This window comes from Geotrypetes seraphini, chromosome 1 (assembly GCF_902459505.1).
Source record: "Geotrypetes seraphini chromosome 1, aGeoSer1.1, whole genome shotgun sequence".
Taxonomy (NCBI): Eukaryota; Metazoa; Chordata; class Amphibia; order Gymnophiona; family Dermophiidae; genus Geotrypetes; species Geotrypetes seraphini.
Genome location: NC_047084.1, coordinates 438797024 through 438809467, shown reverse-complemented (window position 1 = coordinate 438809467; position 12444 = coordinate 438797024). Strand labels below are relative to the sequence as shown.

General features: G+C 42.2%; 1 protein-coding gene across 2 annotated transcripts in view; it reads right to left on the bottom strand.

The window, feature by feature from the left end:
• The window catches only part of LINGO2 (leucine rich repeat and Ig domain containing 2), a 2394831-nt gene that overhangs the window by 2240098 nt on the left and 142289 nt on the right, over positions 1-12444 (bottom strand). Inside the window, exon 1 of one of the 2 annotated variants that reach the window (XM_033919821.1) lies at positions 4450-4621. The exons of the other annotated variant lie outside the window; for it this stretch is intronic. The gene's annotated coding sequence lies outside the window, so the exon portion shown is untranslated. Of the gene's footprint in view, positions 1-4449; positions 4622-12444 lie in introns of those variants that run through there. 2 annotated transcript variants of the gene reach the window in all.

Genomic DNA, 12444 nt, shown 5'->3' with positions numbered 1-12444 from the left:
CCAAATCTCCCTTTGAACCTTTTTAAAAAATCAGCGTATCATTGGCCACCCTCCAATCTTCAGTTAAGGAGGGCAGATTGAGATAGAACGAAAGCAATGGAAGTAAAACCCAGATGTCTCAATCTGTCCTATTTTTTCTGGAGCCATATGGTAACTCCCTAGTTATCATTATTATCATTAATCAGGTCTTGACTTAGGTATAGCTGGATTAGATCAAACCAAGAGGTGTTGCATTTCTGTACTTCTTTTCCCTAGTACAACATGTTGTTAAAAATAAATAAATAAATTTTCACGGAGGCAAAGATATAGAGAAGACAATCATGCTGTCATAATATTTTTTTTTCTCTGGTGGGATATAGAAGTACATATATTCCTTAGCACAAAGCAGCTGGATGGAATGCATACTAGGGGTTTCAGAGATGCCAAGTTATCCAGTTCTAGGCCAGAGACTTTTTGGTCAGTCCTAGTTTTGAACTTACATCCCAAAGCAGTATGGGGGTTGTAGTGCCTAAACCTGTATATTGAACTCAGTGCTGCAAGTCCCATAATGCACCATGATGGAGGTCATCAGAGATTCAGGGAATATTCAAAATCTCCAGCCTGGAACTGGGTAGCAGCATCTCTGGAGTTTTCATTTCAACAAAACTGGAGGAGTCTCATTTCTAATAATAATAGGCTATAAAACACAGGCAGAATATCTTTTCTGTTCTTTCCAGTGGCATAGCCATGAGGGAAGAGGATTGGGGAGCCTAAGCCCCCCACCTTGAGTTTTACCTCCACCCATACACACAAACATTGTGGCACCCTCTGCTATGGCTGGAGAGGATCCCCAAGTCCTTCCAGCAGAAAAGGTCCTCTACTGGCATTTTCCATGGATTGTTTGATACAGTGCTGTTCTCCAATAAAGTACACTTTGGAATAACCCATCACTGTGTGTTCAACATCCTTTGCCTCACGACTTCCCCTTTTCTGGATTGGCCTTCGCCATCATTAACCATACCTGGCTCTCTTTTTGAGCATTTTCCATGGATTGCCACTGACGCACTATAGCCCCTTCCAAGATGCTCAGTTTTTGTGCATGTGTGAAACATGTGTATTTGAAGTGGGGGAGGAGGGGTACAGTGGCAACCCATGGATTGAGCTGCTGAAAATCAGGCCACTTGTATAGTCCCTTTTCTCCTGGTGGGTCTTGGTGATCCCCATCAATTGCTTCAAAGTCACAAGGAAAGCAGGGTGGGGTGGGAGGACAGACGGGAAAGCCAGGGCAAAGTTTTGTGCATAATGGGTCCAAATTTAAGGTCTGGCTATGAGATCAGTTCTTACATCCCCTCGCCCATCCCCTATCCCTCTTTATCTTCTTCATGACATCTCTCATTTTTTATATACCGTACTCCTGTTGAACTGTATCCACAGGCACAAAGCAGAACAATGGTTTGTGAGACAAAGGAGAAACTGGGGGAGAAAGAGGGCAGTCAATGATTGGGAGTAGTAGTGGTGTAGCAAGGGTGACCAGCAGCTGGGGCGATGGTATTCCTCTCCCACCCTCTTCCCTTCCCCCCTCCACACACGCGCCCATGCCCCTTCCCCATACATTTTAACTTCAGCACGATCAGCAAAGAACTTACTGCCTGCATCGGCTTCGGAGCTCTCGCTGATGCCACATCCTCCCAGAAGTGACATCAGAGAAAGCGCCGAAGCTGACGCGGGCAGCAAGTTTGTCCCTGCTAACGCCAAAGTTTAAAAGGTATGGGGAATTGGCGCGGGTGCATGTGTGTGGCAGGGGGGAAGAGTGGGAAGGGACGGTGAGGGGGAGGGGTGCCAGTGCCCCGAGGAAGACTGCACCCGGGGCAGATCACCCCCCTTGCACCCCCTCCTTTACTACGCTACTAGGGAGTAGCCTAGTCATTAGAGAAGCAAGAAGTAGACAAGGAAATTTAAGGTTCAAATCTTATATTTCCAGGAGACATTCTGGTTGACCCTGGGTAAGTCACTTCAGTAGGCAAGACAAAAGAAACCAACAAAAACTGCAGAAAAAATGCAAAGCAGAAAACAAAACCAAAACCAAAACTGCAGTAGATTGTACAAGGCACAGGAATTTAATTTAAAAAATCATAAAAACATGTATAACATGCATAAAATAAATATGATTAAAAAATCACAAAACTGGTCCTAGTATTCATGTGGACTGGACCCGACACGGTCCATGTTTCGAAAAACACTTCTTCCTCAGAGGTCCCAGATGATGGTACGTAGAATATCAAAAAACCAGACTGGAAAAACCAAAATTGAACGGAACAGGTGTACAGTTCTCCTGGGTAGGCGCTGCACTGTGAAACACAATCTGTTTTTTTTTTTTAATATTCTACGTACCATCATCCGTGACTCTTGAGGAAGAAGTGTTTTTCGAAACACGGACTGTATCAGGTCCAGTCCACATGAATACTAGGACCAGTTTGGGGATTTTTTATGATATTTATTTTATGTATGTTATATATGTTTTTATGATTTTTTTTTAAATTAAATTCCTGCACCTTGTACATTCTACTGCAGTTTTGTTTTTGTTTTTTAAGTCACTTCAGTACCCATTAGATACAACTTTGATTATGAGCCCACTTGGGAAGGAAAATAACCTGGCTACCTGAATTTAACTCACCTTCAACTCAGATTTGGAAAGCGACAAATAATAAATCTAAAATTAAAATCCAACATGTTGGGGGGAGGGGGAAGGGGGGAAGCCCTGTTTTGAAATCAGCCTTGCCTTACAGGGTTCTACACCACTTTCACATATATGGCTGTGAGTTGGATGTGAGATAAGAAGAAGTTGGCTTACACTGCCTTCAAGCATGCCGTAATGTAAATAAAAGAAACCCCAAATGCAGAGGTGTCCAGCTCATTTCCATATGCCAGTCTCAAGTCTATTCATCATTCCACAGCAAGTGAAGAACTAAGTAGCCCTGGTGCCATTGCCTGACTTGAATGAACACTCCTGCCTATACCCAGAACATAGCTACTATGAGCCACGAGTGAAGTGTGTGCTGATGAGGACAAATGGCATCTGCTATGGGCCCTTACAAACATGTGGTTCATCTGCATGGTACTTAAACTCAATAAACCTATTGCCAAAAGGCCAATTGACCCAGACTACCCAGCAATCACCGCCAAGAAAGAGAAGATCCAAAGAGAAAAGAAAGCCAGTGGTCCCAGCACTTGATATGACTTGTTGTATTATTCATGTTATGATGATATTTTAATGATTGAATGCTTTTGTATTTTCTCATAGATTTTACGACATCTTTGAATGCAAATTGCCTTGATCCTTTTTGGTATAGTGCAATTAATAAGTTGTGTATCAGATTAGATTAGATAAGATATACAGGGAGCTTATTAGGAGTATAAAGCAGGTAGGATGAATGCCATTAAGGAAAGAGAATACCCAGAGTTCATGCTATACAAAATGAACCCAGTCTTATAGCCTTGGAAGCCACTAGAAGGAAAATCAGGCCTTCACAAAATGAAACCGAAAAATGCTGGTTGTGGGTAAGAATGCAGCAAGAAGACACGTGGGTAACCCCTATACAACCTGTTCAGTTCCCCCAGTAAGACACCACGAGAACACTTGCATGCTCCCAACATGAACACTTTAGCAAGGCACTTATGAATCAGGCTGGTATCCAGAACTGAATGAAGACCTTTCTACTCTTGTAGTAGGGCATATTCTTGGGCCCACATTTTCACATCTTTAGTCTTCCAGGTAGGCAATGGGTGTCGTACTCAAACAATCAGAGTCCTCAAAGAAACATAAGGCCAAGCACAGATGGCAAATACAAGGAAGATTAAAATTACTGCCCTTCCCTTCTTTTCCTGGATGGTCTTACATAATTCCACAAGGTGAAAATGTTCTTCACTGCATACTCATGTGAGATGTTGCATAAACCATGCTGAAGAATATTGCAGCAGCCTTACTCTCTAAACCTTAAACAGGGTGAATCAAAAGTCTTCAATGGGAAAGATTAAGTGAACAATATAGAATTAATACAACCTCAGATTAAATTGTTGTATTAGAGAATTCCTAGGGGGGATTCCTCTCGTTCGCCATTGCCCCAGCGAGGCTGCCTCCGAGTGTCAGCTCCTCCTGCTCAGGCACATGGAAGCCCTGGCACTTCAGTACCTTTTCAAGGCACCCATATGATTGAGCTGAAGAAAAGCTGAATGCAAAAGCAGCAATGTCCAAAAATGACAGACAGAAAACTGCTAGACACTGAAAAATTAACAAGAAAAGTGGCACAACAGCGTATTTCTTGGGCTTCCTTCTTTTCATATACTGTATGTGCAACATTCCTCTTTCTGTCCACACAATAACTTTTTATCTTTTAGACACTGCAGTATATATTTGAAACAAGTTGCCATTTCATACTGAATATTATGAACACACTGATCGGGTTCACTTACCTTAAGGTTCTCTGCTATTATCCATTTTCCCAATGTCGTTACCTCAAACGGAGTGCATACAATTCACAGAGGCATCTAGAGTCCCTTAGTTCACAAAACACACAATAAGGACAATAAACAGATATGGTTCCTTCCAAAGGTGAAAGAAAAACAATTTGCCAATTCATCCAACTGCAAACCTGCAGCATGAAAGTAATCGACCAAGGCTGAACCCGGTAAAATCCCGTCCCATTGATTTTTCCTGGCTGTTCCAACTTCACAAACTGTTAAATGTATATATAATTTTTTCTTTCCACCCTCTTTCACCTGATACAATTCCGTTTGCCCAGGTAAATCAGAAACACCGAAGGAAGCAGAGATATTGTAACTCCATAAATCAGATCCAGTTGCTGCTGTTACAGCTCTCTCTCATTCAAATTCCCAATCCACCTTTATTCCGCTGCACTGATCCAGTGCAGAAAGAAGGAGAACTGTGATCCACCCCGTCCAAAATCTTCCACCAGTCCAGCCCGGGCTAGAACGAAAACCTGCCAGAGAGCAGCAAAGAAAGAGGCAAAGAGAACTGTGCAGCACCAGAGAGATGAGGGAAGGCTGAAAGGAGGGAGGGAGACAGAGAGGGAGGAGGATCTGCTTTCCTCTCTCGCTCTCTCTTATTTGTGAACAAACTCACACAGGGATACACAGGCAACCAGGGAAAGACAAGATAATTAGAAAGAAGGAAAATGATGGTGTAAATTCTGGCCAGAATGAAGGCAAAAATCCAATCTTTCTTTAAACATGAATGAAAAAAAACCCAAACCAAAAGCATTATCTTTCCCAGGATCCTCAGACTTTGCCCCTGAACTGCGTGTCCTGATCTCTGTGCACCTGCCGAGAGCCAAGAACAGCTACAGCATTTTCCAAAGTGCACTCCTACCCTCTTCCATCTCGACTTCGGCAGCTCTGAGCATAGATCTCCCCATCCCTCTAACCACTTCTCTACCACCCCCCCCCCCATACAGGAGCTGTATCTAGCAAATCTACCAAAAGCACAGGCTGGAAGGAAATGAAGAGAAGGTAGGTTAAGTGTTGTCGTTGTAAAATATATTATATATTTATTTTAAATTTCATGTGCCAGATTTGCAAAATCTATTCCTTTTTTTTTTTTTTCTTTCAAAAATTGAGTTTATTGCTTAAGATTGCAAAATATGTCCTAGCTGCACCTGGATTTTGGAGGTGGAAAGATAACAAGAAAATTTGAAGGAGTCAGCACAGCAGTAAGACATTCTTTCTGCGGTTCATTGTAAGAATCCCAGACTCAGCAGTAAGATCCTTCAAATCTGTGAGTTTTTACATGAATTTGTTCTAATGCTAAATTTCCTTTCTCCCCCTTCCCTCCACCCAAAGGAATCTTCAAGGAGGCAGAGGATGGAGGATTTGAAAAAGACAAGGACGTTGCTGAAGTGTTATTCTTTTTCTCTGTGTTGTCACAAAATATCTTGTTGGGATGCATACAATAACTATTAAAATGAGGGAGGGTGTGGCAGAGTCAAAGCTACAGCCTCAGCACCTTGAGGTTATGGGTTCAAACCCACACTGCTCCTTATGACCCCCAAGCAAGTCACCCAATCCCCCCATTGCCCCAGGTAGATTAGACAGACTGTGAGCCCACCAGGACAGCCAGGGGGAAATGCATGAGTACCTGAATAAGTTTTCAAGTTTAAGTTTTTCAAGTTTTATTAGGATTTTATATACCGCCTATCAAGGTTATCTAAGCGGTTTTACAATCAGGTACTCAAGCATTTCCCCTTTCTGTCCCGGTGGGCTCACAATCTATATAACGTACCTGGGGCTCTGGAGGATTAAGTGACTTGCCCAGGGTCACAAGGAGCAGCGCGGGATTTGAACCCACAACCCTAGGGTGCTGAGGCTGTAGCTTCAACCACCGCGCCATTATGAACTCCCCTGGGAGAACAGTATAGAAAATAAATAAATATTAGGAATGGGCAGACCCATTTCCTGTATCATTTTCAGGAATGTCATTTTATTCATTTTCTTTTGGCCATTTTTTTTTTTTTTTAATTATTATCACAGGAACAACGTTGTTGAGTGTCCACTCTTTAGAAAGCGAGTGCACCATATGCTATAAGGACTGACTCTTTCTGAAAGAGTGCACCCCATGAGGTAAGTGCAATATAGGTTGCTAAAAGTTTGCTGCGCAAAAAAACCAGGCACTAAAGGGCAAATTCTATAAGAAGCGCCCAAAAGTTAGGCGCCTAAATTAGGCACTGTTCAGCACGATTCAAGTAAAATTGGGTGCTGTTTAATGAATCATGCTGAGCAGAACCTATTTTGGAGGCGCCCAAGAAATAGGCCAGCTCTAGGCATAACTAAAAGTTAGCGCCTAGCTGAGCGCATAAGCACGCTTAAGAGCAATGATTCTGCAACAAGGCGTCTAACATGTAGCCACGCCTAACATGCATAGCGCCTATTTTTTTGAAGGCCGCCTAAATTTTTAGAAGTGCCTTGTTACAGAATTGCGCTTTCTTGATAGGTGCCTATGTTTCAATCAGCGCTGATTAAAAAGCTTAATTGAGCTTGTTATTCAACTTAGATAGGCGCCTTAGGTGCTAGTTACAGAATTTGGGCCTAAGGTGCTCATAATAATTTAAAAAAAAACAAAAAAAAAAAAACGTTCAAAACGTGGACTAAATTGGTACTTGGACGATCAAAAAGACAGATTGTCCAAGTACCAATAATCAAAGCTGGTTTAGACGTATCTAAAACCAGCTTAGGGCTTTACACTATCTTTGAACGCCTAGAGCGAAAAAAGGCATTTTTAGAGGAGGGGAAAGGGCAGACTTAGTCGTACTGCAAATATAACCAAAAGTCTAGAGAGATCGCCCAGTCGGCACTTATACGTTTTGACTTAGACCAAGTCAAAACAGGTATAAGTTCCGAATAGGGGCCGTTGAGCTGATCAGCTCAGCAACCCTAGCAACCTGTCCACTCCCCACCGCAACGATCGCAGCAGGAGAGATGCCTAATCTCTCCTACCGTGATCGTGACCCCCCCCTCCCGAATGGCAGTGAACTGGCAGAAGGGATCCCAAGCTCTCATGCCGACACCCCAGAACCCACAACAATACCAGCAGGAGGGATTCCAGGCCCTCCTGCTGAAGACAGCCCCCCACCCCCTGCGAACCCTCCACTCCCTGACAATACCAACAGGAGGGAACCCAAGCCCTTCTGCCAAAGAAGGCCTCCCAACCCCCATGAACCCCTGCAAACCCACCCCCTTAACAACCCCCACCACCCTAGACCCCCTACACTAACCTTAACATTAGTCAGCCGGCCAGGTTCCCAGTCTAGCCGGTCGGCATGCTCGCCATCCTCGGAATGGGCACCAGGGAGGGGCCTAGAGCCTGATTGGCCCAGGCACCTAAGGCCCACCCATACGGCCATTTCTAATCTGGGCAATTTCTTTTGGAAGTTCATTGAAGACAGGTTCCTGAAGAAGGATTATTTCTAAAACTGAATCAGTTGAACCATCTATGTTTCCTGGAGTACAGCTTCTGCAGTTGAATCCCTTGTGAAACCTCATTTGGGGAGTTCCTGCTTTTGCAGGCTGTCCACTTAAGTTACTTTTTACTGCATTTTGGATAGACTATGCAGTTATTCTACCATGTTGTCAATTAATGTGTTACTGCAAGTTCATATTATTTTGTATGATTTATCATGAGTGTTTTTGTGCACTGTTATTTTGATTCACTACACAGGAGTAAGATTCTATGATGGTGTGGTGTGCTGGGTTGGTACCCGCGCACGGATTGAAGGATTGAACGGCTTCCATTCACTTCACTGACCAATCCACACTGAGATCTTCTCATGCAAAAATTTTCTTTATCACTGATATTAGTGTTACATACACATATATATATTGTTGCAGTATACATTTTTCTGCCTCAAGCTAGTATTTTTTGTCCACGAACGTAAAGGTAGGACATTCCAAAAAAAAACAAAAAACTCATTTTGGATTTTTTTTTTTTTGAGAATGGACATTTCCCTGCCTACTTTCTGCATCTAGGGACTTAGGCGTTTGTTGGTGTTTTATTTGTTGGTGCTAATATTTTATAAAGGCAGAATTGCACACCAACGCAGGATTTAGGCACAGACATTTTTGCCTGGTTTTCATTGGTCTGCGTTTGCCTAAATGTTAGTCATGCACATGAGTCCTAAGCATGATTCTACATATGGCATATGTCATCATGGAAATGTGCTAAGCGCCGTTGTGGTCAGTGCCAATTATTGTGGCGCCATATATAGAATTTGGGGTCAAACCTGTTATAGAATGCTAACATAAGTCTACAGTTATGCACCAAACATACACAACCACTTACATCATGTCTTTGGCTTGGCCAGTGGTGTAGTAAGGGGGGGGGCAGCAGTCCACCCCAGCACCATCTTGTTAGGGGCACCAGTACCCATCCTCCTGTCTGCAACCCCACTCCTTCCCACTCTTCCCCCTGCCACACATGTACCTTCACTCCTCCCCACTGTACTTCTAGCTCTTCTCTGGTGTAAGCGGCAACTCTTTACCTGCTGCTCTTGCCAGCATTGGCTCTCCCTCTGACATCATTTCCGGGTCCCATGCCTAGGAAGTGATGTCAAAGGAAGAGCCAACGCAGGCAGCAAGTTGGTGATGCTGCTCGCGCTGGAAAAGTTAAAGAGGTATGGGGGAAGGGAAGGGGTGCACACAAATGGCAGGGGACAGGAAAGGAGCAAGGGTGGGGCACCACTTCCCTGGGCGCCTCTCTCCCTCACTATCCCACTGGGCTTGGCATAAATGGTAGCAACTAAATGAGGCAATTGGGCACTTAAATTCAAAGATTTCATAAAGTGCATGCAAGGTTAGTCCGAATACCCCTGTCCCACCCATTCCCCTCCCGTGTTAATGCTCCCTTTGCAGTTGAGAGAGAAGTTAGGTGCTTAGTTTGCAAAATAGGGGTGATACTCGTATTGTATATATGGCATCTAAAAAATTGGTGCTGACTAGAACAGCATTTAGCATGAGTTCACAAGGTGCCTGTACCTGTTATAGAATCAAGCTTAGTGCCTGTGCGCATTGTATAACTTCGGTATACCCATTTAGGCCAGCTAAAGCCAGGTCTAAATGCTTGCACCTAAGTTGTGCACACATCAGGTATATTCTAGAACATGGTGCCTAACTTTTAGGAATGTCCCCAATCCACACATTGCAACTGGCACATACTTTTTACAGAATTGTGTTCCGAGTTGTGCAATTAGTTTTATTTAGCATCAATTATGAGGTGATAATTGCCAATTATTATCGCCAATTAATCAAGTTGTGCCCGTACATCAGCTACATGCACCTATGTATGCACAGAACATTAGGTGTCATATATTTAATTTGGTTGTTTACAGAACAGGGACATAAGACAGTTACACACACAATTGCTAATTAGTGTCATTTAGTGTTTGTTCATCCCAATTATGTACTTATATCCACGTGGCAATTTAGTACCAATTACCCAATTGTGTTACATGCAAAATTGAACTTTTTCACAACTAACTAAGTGTTATTTATAGAATTCAGGGGTATGTGTACAGACAGTGATTCATGCTGGTGCAATAATTCAGAAACCTGAGTGGAATTGTCCAGATAAGAATGATGTGCACTAAAAAAGTATCCTCCAATTCGTTTGGTAGTATGAAGATCTTTATTGTTCAAACATCAAAATGACACATTCAATTGCTCAATGACTCGACATGCGCATGTTTCGTCCATCAGGCCTGCCTCAGGAGTCTTAAAAGTCGCAAATGATGATATGCGAGGTATACTGGCACTCACAAGTATTTAACCACAAATCAATCAAAGAAGAGCGTCATGCCGCGTGAGGTACTAGTGCTGTCAACTGACACCATGCATTCTTATCTGGACAATTCCACTCTGGTTTCTGCATATTTGTGCTTGTGGTGTTGTTTTTTTCCCCTGTTTTTTTTCTTCGGTGCAATAATTCACACATGTGCCATGGGTGCCCTCTTTGCCTTTAATCTGTACTATTTTGAAAGATTGTTCACTATTACACTGGTCAACCAAAAAAAAGATTTTTTTTTTTGCTACTGAGAACTTAAGAAATGTCCTTAGTTAATTTAATTACACCGATTTCAGATCTGTAATTGAAGTTCAGCTAGCACATCAGGTTTCTGAGATACACATTACTGATTTTTTAGACAGTTTGCCATATCGGCACAATATTGCAAGTATGAACTATGTCCCACCAAACTTGTGTTAAGGAGTTTACTCTGAAAACAAACATGTAGACAATAAGGAGATATGTTACAGTATATATTTATGCCTCTCTTAACTCACACAAAAGTGATGTCAGCATGTTCAGAAATATTTCAGACACTTGCTTTTACGCTAGTACTGTACATTTGGCTCTCTTTGCAAGAACCAACAACAGTCTTCCATCATACTGGGATTGAACTTTCACCGATATCTGCTTTCTATCACTTTGATATCTTCATGAAATATCTTTCCCCATGCTCATCGCTGACATCACCAAGATTGGATGAGAAGAAGTTGAGGTGTGAATGTAAGAAGTGCATTCTGAACAACCAGTACAAATGCTGATTTAGCTGGGTTCAGCTTCTGTTTGAAAACATAATCAAGGATCAGTTAACTGATTTTGGGTCCAACAAAAACAACTTCTTTGATTTTGGCTTCACTTTTCTCGAAACCAAACATACTTCTTAGTAGCTGAAATGCATCACCATTTCTGTCCATTGCCTTTACAAAATTTTTCAGCAAACCCAGTTTTATGTGATGTGCTAGCAGATAGATTTCTCACGATGTACTAATGGCAGGTGCTTCACATTGTATTTGCCAGGTATGCATTCATCTGGGTTTGGCCATTTTTTCTGCCTGTAGTGGTTGGCATCATCACAACTGTTCCAAAGACACAAGAAGCACAAATATTTGGTGTACTACAATTGCAGACCCAGAAGGAGTGATGCAACTTTGAGATCATCACAGAGGTTCCACTGGTGATCTGCATAGCGTGTAAGTTTTAAAAGTGTCTCCATCGACGCATATGTTTCCTTCAACTCAACTACATGAGCAACAGGGCTTCTGGTTTCCATTGTGTAAAAGTACCGCTTTAAGGCTTGCTTTGCTTGAATCAATGAATAGTCTCCATTCGTCAGAAACATGTTCATATCCCAGTTCATGCATGAGACCATTTATATCAGTACAGAAACAAATATTTCCTTCCATTGGAGAAAAGATATTTTGGTGTCATGCCTTAAAAGATTCCATTGCTTCAGCCTTGAACCCAACTATTCTGTTTTCTCCTTTGACAAGTCTCTAATCAGATCATTAAGATCTTCTTGAGTTAGCAGGTGAGGTTGTTTTTCATCCACTTCAGGTTCATACAACTCCTCCACAGCAGCCATTCACCACTCTTTATTCTCGCTATATATGTAACTATCTTTGCATAGTAATCCACTTAACCGCATTATATAGTCTCTTGCATCGTATCGTGCTCTACAAGTCTCTCACACTGTATTTTCACTGTATAAATATCTCCGCTGTATATGTACAGTCTCTTAAATCTAAACCTGAATTGTATCTTCGCTGTATAAACACCTATGCTAAATATGTACAGTCCCCTGCATTGTAAACTGCTCTTAACTGCATAATACATTCCCTGGCATTGTATCTTCGCTGTTTATGTACAGTCTCTTGCATTGTAAACCATTCTAAACTGTTTGTGGTATTGCAGTATACAAAAAATAAAGTTATTATTATTATTATTCATCTGAAATTTCAGCACATTGTGCTGCAGATTGTGGCAAACTTACTGCATTCCCGAGGTTTGTCACAGGGAAATGTAGGAAAGTATACAAACCCTGGTGCAGAAGGGCTGATCAGGTCAGTGCACAGGACAGTAAGTTAGCTTACTACCCTGTGAGAAATAAAGAAGAAATGGAA